Genomic DNA, 20394 nt, shown 5'->3' with positions numbered 1-20394 from the left:
AAAGTGGATGGTATTTTGATGGGGATTGCATTGAATGTGTAGATTGCTCTAGGTAGGATTGACATCTTCACAATATTTGTTCTTCCAATCCATGAGCATGGAACGTTTTTCCATTTCTTTGTGTCTTCCTCAATTTCTTTCATGAGTATTTTATAGTTTTCTGAGTACAGATCCTTTGCCTCTTTGGTTAGATTTATTCCTAGGTATCTTATGGTTTTGGGTGCAATTGTAAATGGGATCGACTCCTTAATTTCTCTTTCTTCTGACTTGTTGTTGGTGTATAGGAATGCCACTGACTTCTGTGCATTGATTTTATATCCTGCCACTTGACTGAATTCCTGTATGAGTTCTAGCAGTTTTGGGGTGGAGTCTTTGGGATTTTCCACATAAAGTATCATATCATCTGCAAAGAGTGAGAGTTTGACTTCTTCTTTGCCAATTTGGATGCCTTTGATTTCTTTTTGTTGTCTGATTGCTGTGGCTAGGACTTCCAATACTATGTTGAATAGCAGTGGTGATAGTGGACATCCCTGCCGCGTTCCTGACCTTAGGGGGAAAGCTCTCAGTTTTTCCCCATTGAGAATGATATTCGCTGTAGGTTTTTCATAGATGGCTTTTATGATATTGAGGTATGTACCCTCTATCCCTATACTCTGAAGAGTTTTGATCAAGAAAGGATGCTGTACTTTGTCAAATGCTTTTTCTGCATCTATTGAGAGGATCATGTGATTCTTGTTTTTTCTTTTGTTAATGTATTGTATCACGTTGATTGATTTGCGGATGTTGAACCAACCTTGCAGCCCAGGGATAAATCCGACTTGGTCGTGGTGAATAATCCTTTTAATGTACTGTTGGATCCTATTGGCTAGTATTTTGGTGAGAATTTTTGCATCCATGTTCATCAGGGATATTGGTCTGTAATTCTCCTTTTTGATGGGGTCTTTGTCTGGTTTTGGGATCAAGGTAATGCTGGCCTCATAAAATGAGTTTGGAAGTTTTCCTTCCATTTCTATTTTTTGGAACAGTTTCAGAAGGATAGGTATTAATTCTTCTTGAAATGTTTGGTAGAATTCCCCTGGGAAGCCATCTGGCCCTGGGCTTTTGTGTTTTGGGAGATTTTTGATGACTGCTTCTATTTCCTTAGTGGTTATAGGTCTGTTCAGGTGTTCTATTTCTTCCTGGTTCAGTTTTGGTAGTTGATACATCTCTAGGAATGCATCCATTACTTCCAGGTTATCTAATTTGTTGGCATAGAGTTGCTCATAATATGTTCTTATAATTGTTTGTATTTCTTTGGCGTTGGTTGTGATTTCTCCTCTTTCATTCATGATTTTGTTGATTTGGGTCATTTCTCTTTTCTTTTTGATAAGTCTGGCCAGGGGCTTATCAATCTTGTTAATTCTTTCAAAGAACCAGCTCCTAGTTTCGTTGATCTGTTCTACTGTTCTTTTGGTTTCTATTTCATTGATTTCTGCTCTGATCTTTATTATTTCTCTTCTCCTGCTGGGTTTAGGCTTTATTTGCTGTTCTTTCTCCAGCTCCTTTAGGTGTAGGGTTAGGTTGTGTACTTGAGACCTTTCTTGTTTCTTGAGAAAGGCTTGTATTGCTATATACTTTCCTCTTAGGACTGCCTTTGCTGTATCCCAAAGATTTTGAATAGTTGTGTTTTCATTTTCATTGGTTTCCATGAATTTTTTTAATTCTTCTTTAATTTCCTGGTTGACCCATTCATTCTTCAGTAGGATGCTCTTTAGCCTCCATGTATTTGAGTTCTTTCTGACTTTCCTCTTGTGATTGAGTTCTAGTTTCAAAGCATTGTGGTCTGAAAATAGGCAGGGGATGATCCCAATCTTCTGGTACCGGTTGAGACCTGATTTATGACCTAGGATGTGATCTATTCTGGAGAATGTTCCATGGGCACTAGAGAAGAATGTGTATTCCGTTGCTTTGGGATGGAATGTTCTGAATATGTCTGTGAAGTCCATTTGGTCCAGTGTGTCATTTAAAGTCTTTATTTCCTTGTTGATCTTTTGCTTAGACGATCTGTCCATTTCAGTGAGGGGGGTGTTAAAGTCCCCCACTATTATTGTATTGTTGTCGATGTGTTTCTTTGCTTTTGTTATTAATTGCCTTATATAATTGGCTGCTCCCATGTTAGGGGCATAGATATTTACAATTGTTAGATCTTCTTGTTGGATAGACCCTTTAAGTATGATATAGTGTCCTTCCTCATCTCTTATTACAGTCTTTGGTTTAAAATCTAATTTGTCTGATATAAGGATTGCCACCCCAGCTTTCTTTTGGTGTCCATTAGCATGGTAAATGGTTTTCCACCCCCTCACTTTCAATCTGGGGGTGTCTTTGGGTCTAAAATGAGTCTCTTGCAGACAGCATATCGATGGGTCTTGTTTTTTAATCCAATCTGATAGCCTGTGTCTTTTGATTGGGGCATTTAGCCCATTTACATTCAGGGTAACTATTGAAAGATAGGAGTTCAGTGCCATTGTATTGCCTGTAAAGTGACTGTTACTGTATATTGTTTGTGTTCCTTTCTGGTCTATGTTGCTTTTAGGCTCTCTCTTTGCTTAGAGGACCCCTTTCAATATTTGTTGTAGGGCTGGTTTCGTGTTTGCAAATTCCTTTAGTTTTTGTTTGTCCTGGAAGCTTTTTATCTCTCCTTCAATTTTCAATGACAGCCTAGCTGGATATAGTATTCTTGGCTGCATATTTTTCTCATTTAGTGCTCTGAATATGTCCTGCCAGTCCTTTCTGGCCTGCCAGGTCTCTGTGGATAAGTCTGTTGCCAATCTAATGTTTCTACCATTGTAGGTTACATATCTCTTCTCCCGAGCTGCTTTCAGGATTTTCTCTTTGTCTCTGAGACTCGTAAGTTTTACTATTAGATGTCGGGGTGTTGACCTATTTTTATTGATTTTGAGAGGGGTTCTCTGTGCTTCCTGGATTTTGATGCCTGTTTCCTTCCCCAAATTAGGGAAGTTCTCTGCTATAATTTGCTCCATTATACCTTCTGCACCTCTCTCTCTTTCTTCTTCTTCTGGGATCCCAATTATTCTAATGTTGTTTCGTCTTATGGTATCGTTTATCTCTCGAATTCTGCCCTCGTGATCCAGTAGTTGTTTATCTCTCTTTTTCTCAGCTTCTTTATTTTCCATCATTTGGTCTTCTATCTCGCTGATTCTTTCTTCTGCCTCATTTATCCTAGCAGTTAGCGCCCCCATATTTGATTGCACCTCATTAATAGCCTTTTTGATTTCTACTTGGTTCGATTTTAGTTCTTTTACTTCTCCAGAAAGGGTTTCTCTAATAACTTCCATGCTTTTTTCAAGCCCAGCTAGTATCTTTAAAGTGATGATTCTGAACTCTAGATCTGACATCGTACTAATGTCCGTATTGAGTAGGTCCCTGGCAGTCGGTACTACCTCTTGTTCTTTTTGTTGAGGTGATTTTTTCCGTCTTGTCATTTTGTGCAGAGGAGAATAATGAGAGAACAAAATGCTAGCAGGGTAACAACGTCCCCAGAAAATATACTCTAAACAAATCAGAAAAGACCTGAAGCAGTGGGAAAAGAAAGGGAAAGAGAGAAAAAAGAAAAGGAAAGAAAAAAAGAAAAAAGATAAAGATAAAGATAAAAACAAACAAAAGCAGAACAAAACAAAACAAAACAAAAACAGAATGTGATCAAATATGATCAGGCTGGATTATAGATCAGTGCCACACACTAGATTTTGGGTGTATTTTGGTCTGTTAAAAGAAAGTCCCTCCCAAAATTTTAAAGAAAGAAAAACTTATATATGTACAAAAATAAGGGTTGATATGATGAAGGGATGGAATATGACTGTAAAGATGGAAATTATAAAAAATTTTAAAAAAGGATTTGATAAGTTGTTTGAAAAAAGAAAGAAGAGGATTAAAAAAAAAAGAAAGAAAGAAAGAAAAAAGGGAGAGAATGTGATCAGGCAGGGGAGTAGAAAAAAACCATACACTAGAGATTTAGAGTATATTTTGATCTGTTAGAAGAAACTATCTCAAGATTTTAAGGAGAGAACAACTTATATATATATGCCAAAAATACGGGTAACTACTATGAAGGGATAGAATATGACTTTAAAAATGAAAAATAAAAATGTTTTTTTTTTAAAAAAGGGATTGATAAGATGTTGGTTGAAAAAGGGAAAAAGAAAAATTCAAAAAAAAAGAAAAAAGGAAAAAAGAAAAAAAGACAGTTAAAAAAAATAATTAACTTTGAAAGACTAAAGAATCATGGTAAAAAAGCCATGAATTCTATGTGCAGTGTTCCCCTAGCGCTGGAGTTCTGCCGTTCTCATTGATCGGTAAACTTGGTCTTGGCTGGCTGTTCTTGCTGATCTTCTGGGGGAGGGGCCTGTTGCCGTGGTTCCCAAATGTCTTTGCCGGAGGCAAAATTGCCCCGCCCTTGCCGGTCCCGGCTAAGTAATCTGCTTGGGTTTGCTCTCCGGAGCTTTTGTTCCCTGCAAGCTCTCCGTACAGCTTTGGAGGCGGAGAGTGAAAATGGCGGCCTCCCAGTCTCCGCCCCGGAGGAGCCGAGAACTCAGGGTCCCGCTCCTCAGCGAGCCCCCAGAGAAAAGCAGTCAGTCACTCCCGTCTCCCCGGTCTCCGGCCACACTCCTCGCTCACCCGGCCTGTGACCGCGCCTTTCTATCTGGCACCCGACCCCGGGTGGAGTCTCCAAACCCAGCAGATCCCCGCGGTGCGCTCCCGCACCTCTCCTCCCGGGGGAAGAAGGTGAGTCTCCCCGGATCTGCCGCTTGTTGGGTCCCTGCTGGAGGAGCAGTGGCCCGACTGTGCCGCGGATCACGGTTTATAGCAACCCCGAGCTGAGAGCCCGCGCCTGGGCTCCGACTCTCCAGCCGGCTTCCCTGCTCCGATACCTGGGAGCTCTGCTGCACTCAGGCACCCCCGGTCTTTCTGTGACCCCGAGGGTCCTGAGACCACACTGTCCCGCGAGGGTTCCACCCCCCACTTCGCCACCAGAGTGACGTCCCTCAGCGGAGCAGACTTCTAAAAGTTCCGATTTTGTGCTCCGTGGCTCTATCACTTGCCAGAAGCGGCCGACGGAGGCCCCTCCCCCGCCGTCTATCCTCCCGAATATCGCCTCGGATTCACTTCTCCGCACGTCCTACCTTCCAAAAAGTGGTCGCTTTTCTGTTCAGAGAGTTGTTGCTCTTCTTTTCTTTGATCTCCTGTTGAGTTTGTAGGTGTTCAGAATGGTTTGATCCCTATCCAGCTGAATTCCTGAGAGGAGACGAAATCCAGGTCTCCTACTCCCCCGCCATCTTGCCCCTTGCCTAATCATTAGTTCTTAACTGAACTCCATATCAAGAGTCATTTTCTATGCTTTCATATTTTTTTACACAGCATCAGTGTTAAAGGCTGCACGATAGTCCCATGTATCCACTGAACAGGTATATCAGTATGAATGTGCCCAGTACCCTTGCTGGGGGTGTTTAAGTTGTTTCTCTTTTGTGTTTTTTAATATATTTTTCAGTAAGCATGTATATATGTGACTACTTGCCTCATTTTTCAATTATTTCCTTAAAGTGGATTTCTAGAATTGGAACTGCAGGATCAAACATGTGGGGATTTTCCACTTTGTGGTTCAGATGGTTCCTCACAGACACAGCTCAGTTTCCCTTCTCTTGAGCAGGATGAGGAGGAGAAGTGGGTATTCAGGCCAATTCAGGACTAAATAACTGCCTCACAATGACTGGTTGAGAACTTCCAAGATCTAACCCAAATTCTCCCCTGCACTCTTCTGTCATCTATTTCTTCATGCCAGAAATTCTTTTAATAATCCTTTCATTACAAAATAGACATAAGTCTTATGTTTTAAATAGCTATGCAGAAGAAACATTTTAACTCAATTCTTGAGGTACTTGTGATTAAACCATGTGCCCCATTCCAATCCCCATATACTAGCAAAATTGTGTACATACAAAGACAGCGAATCATTCGATTCCTAAAAAGGAAGAAGTATGAAGTTTAAAAATTGGGCACGTAGAAGATAAAACTCATACTTGTCACCATGTTCCCATGCCAATTTTTGTAGGTAAAGGTACAACACTCAGCACCACCCCCACAAGACATCTTCTTGTACCTTCCCCACTTTGGAGATCATGCACTCCACTTTGGAGACCACTGGACTAGTCACTGGAGTCAAAGGAATAGTCAGAGAAAAAGGAAATGAGATTTAATGGCCACCTGACTATGGTACCTGCCCAAAAATTACCGGGAAACTGACATACCAGAAATAATAGAGGAGGGAAAATAACTTCCATCCCAACTTTGTCAAATTTGAAAACTCAAAGGGCATCTGCCTCAGCTGTTCCAAAGTCATATCTAGGATGTGGTACACGAGAAAAAAAGAGGGAGTGATTGCTTTCCCCTTCATTTTCTCAATAAGATCTATTCTGTCTTTGCTGAACTTCACTAAGTAGCCATCTGCAAGCTCACTTCTTATAAACTTTAAAAGTTGTAACAGAATTTTATTAATGTATTTACTTATGAGTATAAGAGATGGAATTCAGCGTTAAATAAAGAACTCCACATCTAAAGAGATGAAGTCTTTAAACTCTGCTAAAGCTTCTAACTTGAAGGCAAGCATATAAAGTATGGAACAGGAACTGAAATCTTTCAGAAAGTTCTTTACACTTTGGGACTCTATTTCTTTATCAAGGTTGGCTTTGTATTTGTTGTACAAAATCTTTAGAAGAAAATCTCACTTTTTACCAGCCGCTTTCAGGCTGGGCTCAACTCACACAGACCTCTTTGAACCTTATGATATACCTTGTTGAAATCAAAATAGCACGTCTGCATTAGTTCAGTGACCCACCAACCCAGAAGCCAGCTTACCATGACAGATTAGTTGAATTCAAGGTCATGGAGATAATCAGGGAGATAGATTATGGTCAGCCTTGGGAATTTTGAATATTTAAAAGATCTAATATTGCATTTTATTACTTAATGTGCTACAATTTATATAGATGGATAAATTGATATAGTGCCTAAGACATGATTTTTTTGACATAATTTACTTCTTTTATTGATTTACTTGTTTGTATGTTCGGCCTTTAGTTCTCAAGACATCTGAGGTACAAAGGAGCAAGCTAAAATAAGTAAAGGGTGCTTGTCCCTATATTATATTTCCAAAAATTGCCTTGTCCTTCTCTCTCTCAGTGAGCAAAGCCTACTCTTGGCATGGGACAGTGTTGCCAGAGCTATCTGGACTTCAAGGCTAGCTTGTCTCCAGCTCTCCTCACTCTCCTTCTTGTCCAGCCACACACCCTCTTCCCTTTGTTCATTTACACATGATCCCAGGCTCCACACTCACTTACCCACAAGGATCAGAACTAAGCTTCCTCCTCTCTGCTTTCCCCCTCTATTCTCCTTCTACTTCCTCTTTCTTTAGCTCATAGGTTGCTATAGAATGAACTCTTGGGTTCCCTCAGGTTTCATATGTTGAAACCTATCCTCCAGTATGATGGAGGTCTCTCACATAGGTACAAGGGAAAAAGTATTTTTTCCCTTGTGATGAGAACTCTTAGATCTACTTACTCTCGTACCTGTCATTTAAAAATACCATACAGCAGTGTCAATGACAGTTATCATGTTGTATATTACATTCCTGGTGCTTATTTATCTTATAATTGGAAGTTTGTACTTTTTGACTACTTTCATTCAATGATTTATTTTTTTTTATTTATTTTAAGTAGGCTCCACACTCAGCATGGAGCCCAATGTGGGGCCCAAACTCATGATCCTGAGATCAAAACCTGCGCTGAGATCAAGAGTCAGATGCTTAACCAAATGAGCCACCCAGGCACCCCCAATGATATTTAATTAACCCTTAAGTGTTAAGCTGAGAAAGAAACATCACATTACTCTTGTCAACAAAATCAACTTAAATATGGATTACTCCCTAATCCTATCTACACACTTTGTCTCAGTAACATTTTCATGCTACAAACTTAATCTTAGTTTTAAGGTTTTATGTATTTCATTTAAACCCTCATTTATTATTTATTAGGTTGTCATTTGTCTAGTCCACTGAGTACTATTACCCCTTAGCATGCATTCCTAGAGCAGACTTCTCTGTTGGCCACATCCATACACGTGGACACAACTCAGCTTGGGTTTTATGGAACAGTTCTTAGCTATGTAACTTTGTTCTATTACATTAATGGAAGTTATTTCAGTTCATACTCTGATAAGGTTTTGATATGAATAAATAGATTAGAAAAAACTCAGAAGGCATATATCATGTTTGGTTCTAGATAAATATGGTTGCTAAAAAGAAGGAAGAAATTCCAGGACTTTAAGATATTCTGGATCTGGATGGTGGCCTGAAGAGGCAGTAGATATATCCTCATTCCTCTTTTTGAAGACTGATAAATTAAGTTTTTCATTTTTTCCCAAAAACATAAAAATAATTTAAATACAAGGTACAATTTGGTAAAAAGATTAAATAAAATTGGGGAACAAAAAGAGCTCATTGTTATTAGCAGAAGCTAAATAACTAATAGAAAATATCAAAATCAGGTATGACTACTGGAAATTCTCAAAGACAATCCATAGTGGGAAAACAGGACAGAATTAAAGAAAAGAACAATGCAAGGTAGATGTGAATATCGAATATCACTAAAAAAAACCTTTGGTGCTGTGGAGTGGGAGACAGGTCTCTAAGTGCAGACAGTAGCTTCCCTTTAGGGAGAGAAGAATTTTTGAATTTTTATTCATTTTTATAAGCCAGGTGTTATCCTATGGAGGAAAAGGATCTTCTTCCTGAGAAGCAATCCTGTACCATATACATATGTTTACAAAATATGTAAATGTACACGAGAAAAACATGATGCTCACACTTTCTTAAGAAACTGAACATTTTTAATTTCTAAGAATATTCAAGAATCTGTTTATCTTTTTTTTTTATATTTTATACAATCCTATTGATTTCCAAAAATAAATTGTCTGTTTAAATGCTTCCAATCTTCCAGAATTGCAATATAATTTGCTGAGGTAAAACAATGAATAGTCATTTCACTGTACATATTTTGTACACTCTGCATGCTGCGCTATAGCCTGTGGAGGAAAACAAAGAAATAGAACAGATGATTACTACAGTCAGAGTTTACAGAGTGTTAAAAAGTTAAATAACAATGCAAGGGATGTAATGAATGAAAATATGATTAAATGCCACCAAAATAGTAGAGGCTATACATGATAAATCCTGCAAACTGAACAGAGAAAAGTATTCGCTGTAGGGTAGAATTGTTATGGGTGTAATTTGCATAAGCAGGGGAGAGAGTTCGTTTAGTGTTGGAAAAAGCATGAGTAGAGGTCTGGTGGCGTCAGTACAGGGAAGGGCTGGAGGACAACTATACTGATCATTCCGTTTGGAGGAAGAGACACAAAGCAAGTTGGATGGAGAGTTGGATTGTAGAGACAAACCCAGGAGTCTAAATTAATTAGAGTCAATTATTGATTCTCTATAAGCTCCTTCTCTTCTCTAACCACAGAACAAACAAACAAACAGACAAAAAACAACACAGATATTTCCAAAGGAATTATATCTCATCCACAGTTCTGGGAAGAAGACATCCCTGGATTACCAAAGAGAAGTCAATTATAATAGCCTAAATGGTGCTCTCTGGGATTTTTAGATCTTCCCACACCTTAGTCATCACGGGTACAGACAAAGCAGCTGAAAATAAAGAGAAAGAATCACTAGTAAAATTGCTGTTATAAATGTTTCACAGATAATCTCTAAATAGTAGATTCCATACTGGCTATAGATTCTGCTTTGCTAGCCATGTAACTAACTAGGCTATTTTGCTTCATTGTGACGTCAAAATTAATATAATGAAGTCCCCAATTTAAGATGGTCGTTTCTGAAGGTTGACGTGGTTCAAGCTTCTCTTCCCCTGAGAGAATACAGCATTGCAGGCAAGGTTAATAGTGTCCCTCAGAGCTTTGGGGGATCAGAGGTGAGGCCCAGGAATCTGCTTTTAACAAGCATCTCAGTTGCTGTGGGCCTTTGGGTGTGTATCCCAATCAACAAGGTAATACAGGGCACCTGGCTCTTGATATCAGCTCATTTCATGATCTCAGGGTCATGGGATCGAGCCCCGCAGTGGGCTTGCACTCAGCACAGTCTGCTTGAGATTCTCCCTCTCCCTCTACCCCTCCTGCTCTTGCTCTCTCTCTCTCTCAAAAATAAATAACTCTTAAAAAAAAAACCAACAAGGTAATACAAGAGGAAATGCTGGGCCACATCACTACTAAATCACCAACAATGAAGCGGGGTTATTAATAGTGGGTATGTGTTCCACATCTGGTCACTTACTACACTTAGGGACCTCTCAATACCTGCAATGGGTTATTACCATGTTGTCAAAATAAATCAACAGGTAAAGAACCAAAAACAATTGATGTACATTGTGACTACAGCCGTAGATCATGGTGCACAATTTAAAATAGCCCAATTATTGGCTCAGTTTTCTGCTTTTCCACCTTGTCGCAATGAGCTTAAAAATAAGTGGTAAATAGAAATAAACCTTCCTCACCAAGTTTTTACAGAAAGAAGCCAAATATTATATTGATTTCTTAAATCACTTATTGCTCTCAGGAAACGGCCACAACCACAGACTTAACCATTTATTCCAAACCCTCTGTTATTGAGTGTATGTTGTTCTCACCTGAGCTCCTTTCTCCTTTTCCATTTGCCCTTCTTTCAACCTCTAGATCCATGCGGAGCTTCTTTAAATAACTTGAAGAAGCCATCATGGGGAGGGTGAAGATGCTAACCCTTCACGTATTCAAGCAGGACTCAAGCATTTGAAAAGATAAATGTGGGCCAAGGGCTATCCACCAAGGAACCAGAAAAACAAAACAAAACAAGTGAAAAGGAAAACTAACATTAAGGGAAGGAGACAAAGCTCCTCACCAGTGCTACCCTGCCCCTCCATCCCCAGCCCCACCCCCGTGCTGGGTTTCCTGCCTCCCTTTGGATCTCAGTCACTGGCCTCTTCCATCCTTTAGCGTCTCTCTTCCCCACGCTGACCACCCTGATCCTCAGGTGCCTGGAATGGACAGGTTTATCAAAGTTCACAGCTTTGGAGAGACAGTGTGGACTGGGGGCCAAAGAGTCCTGTGTACAAGGTCACCCAGAAGTCTGGGGACAGCGGCGGAGTTAGAAATAAACTTTATCTCCTCTCTGTTTCAGCAGAGCGGAAGTTGCAGCTGAGAGGGGCTTCTGTGCTTGGATGATCCAACCAGTGGACATAGAGGTGCGTTTGGCCTTTCTCTCTTGCTTTGTCTGCAGAGCTACCTACTTAATTATAAATAGCTACTTATAATTTTTCTCTTAATATTTTATATTTAGGGACTATATTCTTAAGTATACTTGCTTTGTCTGCAGAGCTACCTACTTAATTATAAATAGCTATTTATAATTTTTCTCTTAATATTTTATATTTAGGGACTATATTCCTAAGTATACTGCTTTAAATTGGTTGTGTCTTAAAAGCACTATACAGGACAATTCTTAGAGCCTCTTTTACAAAGAGTAATGGTAGACCTTGGCAAGTCAAATTGGCTGTGCTTTGGAGTAGGGCGCTGTCAGGAGCGGGGCACCTGCGTGTTTCCTTCAGCACCCAGACACCCAGCTCCCAGGACTGCACCGGCCTGGCCACAGGCTCCTGTCTCTCCTGCTGCAGCTGCTGTCAGAGTGGCTCTGCAGATGATTTTGCTTGGCTGGGAAATGGGCTTCTGTCTGCCTTGGAGGCATTTTGCTCCCAGCTCCAAGTAGCACTGTCTGGGAAGCAGCCACCTGCCCCCAAAGTTGCTGCTGTGGGGGTTGCTGTTAAGAGTCGTGAACAGCTGACAAGGCAAGAATGTCTAGGATGTGGAATCTTTTTTATTTCTTTCTGTTCTGCTGGGCTCAGTGAGCACACATTCACATGTATATGTGTATACATTTCAAAAGCAGCTGTGTGCAAACAGTGATTTCCCCCAGAATGGAACCTGTACACTTAGAAAAAATAGGCTTTCCTAGTTCAATATAACTGCTTTAATGCTTTCCTGAAGATGAAATGAAATCGCTTCTAATGTTGAAAGAGAAGTCCAAGAGAACATCTAACACAGTACAGGATTCTTTTCTACTCTTACTTCACATTATGGAAGATTCACAATCCTCTGCTTTAGAGTTTGATCTCACAGATAAGTTTTGAGACGAATAAAAGACCACACATAAAAGGAATTTGTTTATGTGCACTGTGTTGGGCTGGCATTTAGCCATGATCCAATATTAATGAAAGAAGAAATATTTACTGGGCACCTAGTAGATGCTCATTATTTGAAGGCTAAGTTATAGTCTCTGATTTGAAATTACTCCCTAATCAAGGAAACAAAAAATTAGAAAATAAGTAAATATCTACCCTTGGAACAATATACCTCAATGACTGTAAGTCAATGGGGATTCCGAGAAGGATAGGAACTAGAAGTCCTGACAACTTGATCACTTAATCAATCTTTTTTTCCCTCTCTAAGGATCAGCCCTTAGGTGAATTTGCCACACTTCCAAATCTGACTCTGTATTTAAGCCCCACGACCTGGATGTCCTCCTGATTCTCAGAGATGTGTCTCCCCTATGCCCGCCTCTCTACCTTGGTGGCCTCAATAATGGGCTTGGCAATCCTTTAGCAGTCCTTTCTCTAGGTCTCTCTCCTGAACGTGAACTGAAACCCAGCACTCTGAAGGAGACTGATAATTTGGTTTGACTGCTTAATGCTGACGGTCTGCCTGGACCTCCTCCTGTTTTCATCTCTGTTTGTTGGCTTCTACTACTGTGGGCCTCCTTCCACCTCCTGCCTTCCAGCATTGTCCTGGTTAGCTTTATCAACCTCAAAGGGGTGGTGTGGGGTTGGGGGGACAGGTCCTTCTTCCTGACTGACCCTGCACATGGGCGTGCAGCTGAAAATGCCACCCAGCATTTCCCCTGGCCTACTGGGCAGGCTCAGCTGTCCACGTAAAGTAGCTCGTCAGTGTCCAACCATGATAGTCAAGGTCACAGGTAGAACAAGATCAGTGTAAGTGAAATCAGTCAGGAAAGATTCCATGATCTGGGCCCTAGAAGATGGGCAACATAGAGAGCTCTCAGGAACAAAAACAAATCTATCTAGATGTTTAGTAGGTCTTCATAGACATCAGAGAGAAAAATATGACATGCCACCATAAAGCTATCTAGAGTCTAACAAAGCAAATAAAAACAAAACAACAACAATCACTAAAAAACAAACAAACAAAAACCAAAAACCAGGGGGAAAAATTCCCAATCTTGTTTTGTATGACAGTTTGAAAGATGGCTTGGCTGTTAGTATCTCATTTTGGGTAGCCCGATACTGATGGTTGGAACCCTATGTGTTAATAATATGCAAAAGGAAACAAAAGTGTATTGGATACCTACAGTGTGTCCAACTTCACTATTAAAATTGTGCATGATACAGTGTTATCCTCACTTTAAAGGTAAGGAAACTGAGACTCAAAGGAAAGCTAATGTCACAAATCTGGTAGCTGATAGAGTGGAGTTTCAAAGGCTAGTAGGTCTAAATTCTTATGTCCTTGGCAGGACAACATAATAATGCCCAAATAGTACCTCACTAATTACCTCTTGGGGATGGATTCTCAAACCTTTAGGAGCTTCACTGCTCCAATATTCACAGTTGTTAGGTCATCATATAATAATCTCCTTGGTAAATAGGTCTTTCAAAGGGACCCCGTGTGATCCCGCAGGATCCGCAATGCAGCAGGGGCCCCACAACAGGTGTTTATTTGTTGAAAATATGTTTTTTTTTTTTTTTCCCCAGTTTAGCTGTACTCCAAAATATTTGGTTGTCCAACTTTAAAATCCTAACATTAAGTAAGCAGTTGTGGTGGTATTTTGCAAACTCTATCCAACTTAACTTAAGAGACAGATGCAGGGATAAAGCAATTTGGGATTAAAAGAAGCCCTAGGGACCTCATTCTGAACCCAGGTTATCCTGGAATTACAGAGTTCAGTTAGGGATCTAAGAGACTTTCTAGCCAAGCTTCAAGGCCAACCTAGCCTATCTGGGCTAAACTGAGAGGTGGACAGATTGCAGGTCCAACCTACTCCCTACAGGCTGTAGGATTGTCAATGCACTCCATGTTCAGCTTTATTATACTTTCTTTATGGAGGACACATTTTTCATGAACACTAAAATAGGCTGGTGAGGCTCTCTCAAACACAAACATCTTTTTTTTTAAAAAAAGATTTATTTATTTATTTTGAGAGGGGTGGTGTGGGGTGGGGGGGACAGGAAGAGAATCCTGAAACAGACTCACCACTGAGTGTGGAGCCCAACTCAGGGCTTCATCCCAGGGATCATGAGATCATGACCTGAGCTGAAATCAAGAGTCGACTGCTTAACCAACTGAGCCACTCAGGAACCCCAACACAAACATCCTTTTAAATTTGGCACCTGATCTTTCTCTTAATGTGGAAGGATACAACAAAAAACGAGTTTTTCCTCTGATCCTAGAAAGTTCCAAACAAGTTCTTAATAGTCACTGGTAGATGTTTGTTTTTTTGGTTCTTCTTCCCTAAACATTTAATCAAGTGACCAGGAAGCAATTTCACTTCTAAAGCCAACTCTCAGCCACCATATATGATTAGAAGCTGACTTCCTCTTGCTGAAGAGCTTATGAGAAAAACAAGTGGACTTTGGCCTTAAGACGCAATGCTCTGTGTTAGCCACTCAAGTCCTCCTGGGCTCTGGAAATCCTCCTCATCTTGAACTGGGACTTCATCAGATAGCAAATTCTGTCTGACTACTCATGTGTAGGCGAGGTCTAGTAGGAACCTGCCAGAGTGTTACATTGCTGCGTCTCCAAATAAACATCCACCTCATGTGTTAGAAGCTAAAGTTTGCCCTCAAAGCAAGAGGAGAATTTTAAAATTACCAGATACTAACTTGAGGGTTCTAACAAAAAGATAAATCCATAATTTGCATGCAGATCCCTGAATATGTTTATCTCACTGTTCTTGGTAATGTCTTTTTACTATTTCCTAACATGCCACATACTCAAAGTAATCATTCAGGATCTCCATTGGATGCTTGACATATGCTGATAAGTTTAGCATGATAATAGCTGGTCCGGTGGTTTTAAATACCAAGCAGGGGATCCTCAGAAGGAAGCTATCTACTGTAACCAGGAGTCACCAGTTATCATATCTCAGAGGTATATTTATTTGGAATAAGCTTAAATCATCACTTTCTTCTTTTCTTTTTTTTTTTTTTTTTTGAATTTTTTTTTTTTTTTTTTTAGATTTTATTTATTTATTTGAGAGAGAGAGAATGAGAGACAGAGAGCACGAGAGGGAAGAGGATCAGAGGGAGAAGCAGACCCCCCGCTGAGCAGGGAGCCCGACGTGGGACTCGATCCCGGGACTCCAGGATCATGACCTGAGCCGAAGGCAGTCGCCTAACCAACTGAGCCACCCAGGCACCCAACTGAGCCACCCAGGCACCCTCTTTTCTTTTTTTTTTAAGTAGGCTCCACGCCCAGTATGGAGTCCAATGTGGGGCCTGAACTCACAACCCTGAGATCAAGACCTGAGCTGAGATCAAGTGTCAGATGTTTAACCAACTGAACCACCCAGACACCCCTCCCTTTTTCTTTTTTTAATTATTATTATTTTTTTGGTAAAAAATACAGAACATAAAATTTATCATCTTATTATTTTTAAGTGTACAGTTCATTAGTGTTAAGTATAATCATATTGTTGTTCAACCAATCTCCAGAAATTTCCATCTTGCAAAACTGAAACTCTATACCCATTAATCAACTACTCCCCATTCTCCTTTTTTCCCAGCCCCTGTCAACCACCATTTTACTTTCTGTTTCTATGAATTTGACTACTCTTGATAACTTATATATGTGGAATCATATAGTATTTGTCTTTTTGTGACTGGCTTGTTTCATACTATGCTATGTCCTTAAGGTCCATCTATGTTTTAACATGTGTCAGAATTCCATTTCTTTCTAAGGCTAGCATTCTATTCTATGTATATACCACATGTTGTTTATCTAGTCATCCATTGAGACCCTTGGATTGCTTCTACTCTTGGCCATTGTGAATAGGGCTCCCATGAACATGGGTGTGCACATATCTCTTTGAGACCCTGTTTTCCATTTGTTTGGATATATACCCAGAAGCAGGATTATCAGATCATATGGTAGTTCTATTTTTAATTTTTTAAGGACTTGTCATACTGTTTTCCATAGGGGTTGTACCAGTTTACATTCCCACCAACAGTGCATAAGGATTCCAATTTCTCCATATCCTCAGGAATCCTTCATTTCTTTCTTTCCTTCTTAATATAGTAGCCATCCTAATGGTGTGAGGTGATATCTCATTGTGGTTTTGATTTATATTTCCTTACGTATTAGTGATGTTAAGTGTTTTTTCATATGCTTGTTGACCATTGGTATATCATCTTTGGAACAATGCTAAAGATGGACTTTTCATACCTTGATGTGCTCTATTCCTGGGCAGCTTCATTATAGGTGGGTCTTGGCTTTCTCCAATATTCATAAATTGTTGCTTGGATTTTATTTCACTATAATCTCTGTGGTATCCTGGAATTCTGACTGCTTTAATCAACTTTCACAACAGTTTCAATACCCATCTCTTCTTATTTCAAAGCTCTATCCTTGTTGGGGCTCCAGCTGAGTTCTTATTTCAGATCTGAGGGGCACCCCAGATCTCAGCTCATGATAAGAACAGAAATGGTAGACTTCTGAGTCCAGAGAAAAGATATGCACTTTTTGGCTCAGGTTGCATCCCTGTGTTTCCATGGACTCAACCCAAGAGATCAACTCTCCACCTTGTCACTCCTATTCAGTCTTCTAGAATTATCCTCAGAGGTTGAAGAAGACAGGATACAATAAACCAACAACAAACAAACAAACAAAAAATACTAACAAAGAGAAATAGGGTTTAAATTCTCAAAAATATTTTCTATTTGTCCTAAAAAATGTATTATCATCCCTAAATCCTAAACCAAGCAAACATGGCTGTAAGTCTCCACCCTACTGGTGGCTGAAGGATAAAAATAAAAACCAAACTTCATTCAGAGATGATGTTTGACTCTAGAAATAATAGTTAGCTATTCTTCACTTCTCCTGACAATAAACTAAAGTATCATATTTTAATATGTAGCATAAACATTTTGGAATCCTTAACACGAAAGTTTCTGGGCACTGGAGCATTATGAAGTCTCCAACATTGTTTAAACTTTTCAGTTATTGAGAGATGATTTAAGTGTAGTTTCATCCAGAAATAGGTTGGTTCCTTACTCAAAATTTCATGTAACACGTGCTAACTGGTTAGTAGCCATTGGATTCCATTTGCTTGACTCCTTGATTTTGCACTGTTGGGGTTTTAGGAATGGATTTTTAATTGCTTGCTATAGCTCAATATTTTCTTCCCATTCAGACAGGTTACCTAGCCAGAGGTGGTTCTCAGCCATGTTGATGATGATCCTGATTTAATGAAAATTAATCTTTTACTCCTTGGAGCTCTAGGCTGGACCAGAGGTAAAAACTATGGAGGAATCTGAGAATAAAGCATCTTAGCAGCAGTCAGCTACCTCAGGGAAAAGAGTAATGGATACTATTCACTTAATCTCCCATTGGTGTCATTTCCAGGATGTGTGCTTGCTTCTGGACTGGTGTGTCTGGGGCAGTCAAAAAAATGGATGGACATTGATATAGAGTATGGCCTCGTTAAATGGCTCTTCTTTGTTTATTTCTGGTTTCTTCAGAACTGTTTATTCTTAGCTTGTTTTTCTTAAATAATGACTTGGAATGCATGAGTTCAACTGTGTTTACTTGCTACTATAAATTCAGGAAATTGTATCTATTTTTCCCTAATTGACAATAGCAAGGAAGGAAAAACTATGGTCTTCACTGTCTGTGTGAGTTCAAGTTTAGCATGTCTTTTTCCCCCATTTCCTCTTCCCTATCCCTTGACCAGTTCTCTTGTCTCATTGCCATCACCTAGGATTTGGGGTCCAAATTGTTCATGTGCGTGAGATTGGGTAATTAAAAGTTTTTTAACCCATTATAAACCTTTAACATATGGCATGATTATTGACATTGAACTGTGATATCATCTTTCAAAAAATATTTTTTATTTGCACAATATTCTTTTTTTTTAATTTTAAAGGTTTTTATTTATTTATTTGACAGAGAGAGAGAGCACAAGCAGGGGGAGTGGCAGGCAGAGGGAGAAGCAGGCTCCCTGTGGGGCTCCATCCCAGGACCCCGGGATCATGACCTGAGCTGAAGGCAGCTGCTTAATGGAATAAGCCACCCAGGTGCCCCTATTTGCACAATATTCTAACAATGCATATTTATAATTCACTCTTTATATAACTGGCTTAATTTATACTTGTTAATTTTTTTCTACTATATTTTCCCATTCTTGAATTAGTTGATAATTATTTCAGTTGGCTAAAATATACATTTTTCCAAGAAGGGTCCAGGAGGGGGCATACTTCATGCACCTTCCAAAAGGAAATTCTAGTTTTTATATTCATTTGCATATGAATAAAAACTTGGAAATCTTGAAATAGACAATATTTGGTAGTGAAGAAAGGAGGTCTAAGGCCGGGCAGTCTAATCATAATTGGATATCCATGATTTTTTTCTTTTTTGTCTTAGATTGAAAATTGTTACCAATTCATTTATTTTAAATGGTAGTTTGTGAGCTGTTGTACTCTGCACTTTATTGGAAAAAGGTTCTTCTATTAATTTGGTAATCCTATGAAACATTATGTCTATTTCCAGGATCAAATTCATCTGTCACCTTCTCTCCCTCCCTGTTTTTTCCTTTAAATTCCTTTAAATCCCTCAAATCATTAAAATTTCCTAGATAAAGTAACTTCGTATATTTTTAATGTAGAATTCCTGTTTCTTTTAAATTTTCATTTGAATTTCTCTGATCTCAGATATTTTTCTTTTCAAAATGAATGTTTCTTAATTTTCTTGGTCGGAGGACTACTCAGCAATTTTCTAATTTTTCTCCTATTTCTTAGAGTGAATCTATTTCAGAGGGATTAATTTACTGTGAATCTTCATAATGTTCCCATCCTTTGACTTGCAGTATCTCCTCATAGGCATAATACACTTGCTTTGTTTGCTTCCCTATGATGGAGATCTATGACCATCTCATGAGACCATCCCATCTCATGCCCCTTCTCCCTGAAAGTCCCCTCTGATTGTCTCTCCCTCTACAGTGGTGGCACTCACATGTGTCACTGCAGACTCTGTGTTTTGCCATCTATACATGAGTTCCTGAATTGAGGGGCCACTGTTACTGAGGCAAGAATAAGTAAGAGTCGAGAATGTGTCAGAAATTGCTTGGTTGATCTCTGCAGATCCAAATGAGGTAGAAGAAACCGGAGGATCTGTTTTCTGCTCATTGTGACTGACAAACAGAGGAGAGCATGTCTGCAATGACATTTTTGCTTCCTATCATCATCTCTACTATATCCCTTGGTTTCTTTCACAGGAGGTAGATTCGTGAAGAAAATAGAATATATTGATTATTAAGGAAGTTCTTTCTAAAATTCAACACCTGTAGGTAATTTTAGAAAGGCCCCAGTAGGTTTTCATGTGCCAAATTATCTCCGTTATTCTCTATTATGGATTTAATTATGTCTCCCCAAAATATATATTGAGGTACTAAGTCCTGCCACCTGTGGATGTAATTTATTTTAAAATAGGGTCTTTGTAGGGGCGCCTGGGTGGCTCAGTTGTTAAGCGTCTGCCTTCAGCTCGGGTCATGGTCCCAGGGTCCTGGGATCGAGCCCCCCATCGGGCTCCCTGCTTGGCCGGGAGCCTGCTTCTCCCTCTCCCACTCCCCCTGCTTGTGTTCCCTCTCTAGCTGTCTCTCTCTCTCTCTCTGTCAAATAAATAAAATAAAATCTTAAAAAAAAAATAGGGTCTTTGTAGATGTAATCAAGTTAAGATGAATTATCCTAATCCTGAATTAGGTGTGGCCTAATCCAATGACTAGTGTCCTTATAAGAAGAGGAAATTTTGCACACAGAGACACAGGGAGAAGGCCACGTAAAGACAGAGGCAGAGGTTAAAGTGATGTCTACAAGCCAAAGAATGCTAAGAAGTGCCAGCAACTTTCAGAAGCTAGAAGAAGCAAAGAAGGATTCTTTCCTAGTGTCTTTATAGGGAACACAGCTCACCAACACCTTGAGTTTGGATTTCTAGCCTCCAGAATTGTAAGAGAATACATTT

The sequence above is a fragment of the Phoca vitulina genome, unplaced genomic scaffold (assembly GCF_004348235.1).
Source record: "Phoca vitulina isolate PV1807 unplaced genomic scaffold, GSC_HSeal_1.0 scaffold22, whole genome shotgun sequence".
Taxonomy (NCBI): Eukaryota; Metazoa; Chordata; class Mammalia; order Carnivora; family Phocidae; genus Phoca; species Phoca vitulina.
This window is presented reverse-complemented; position numbering follows the sequence as displayed.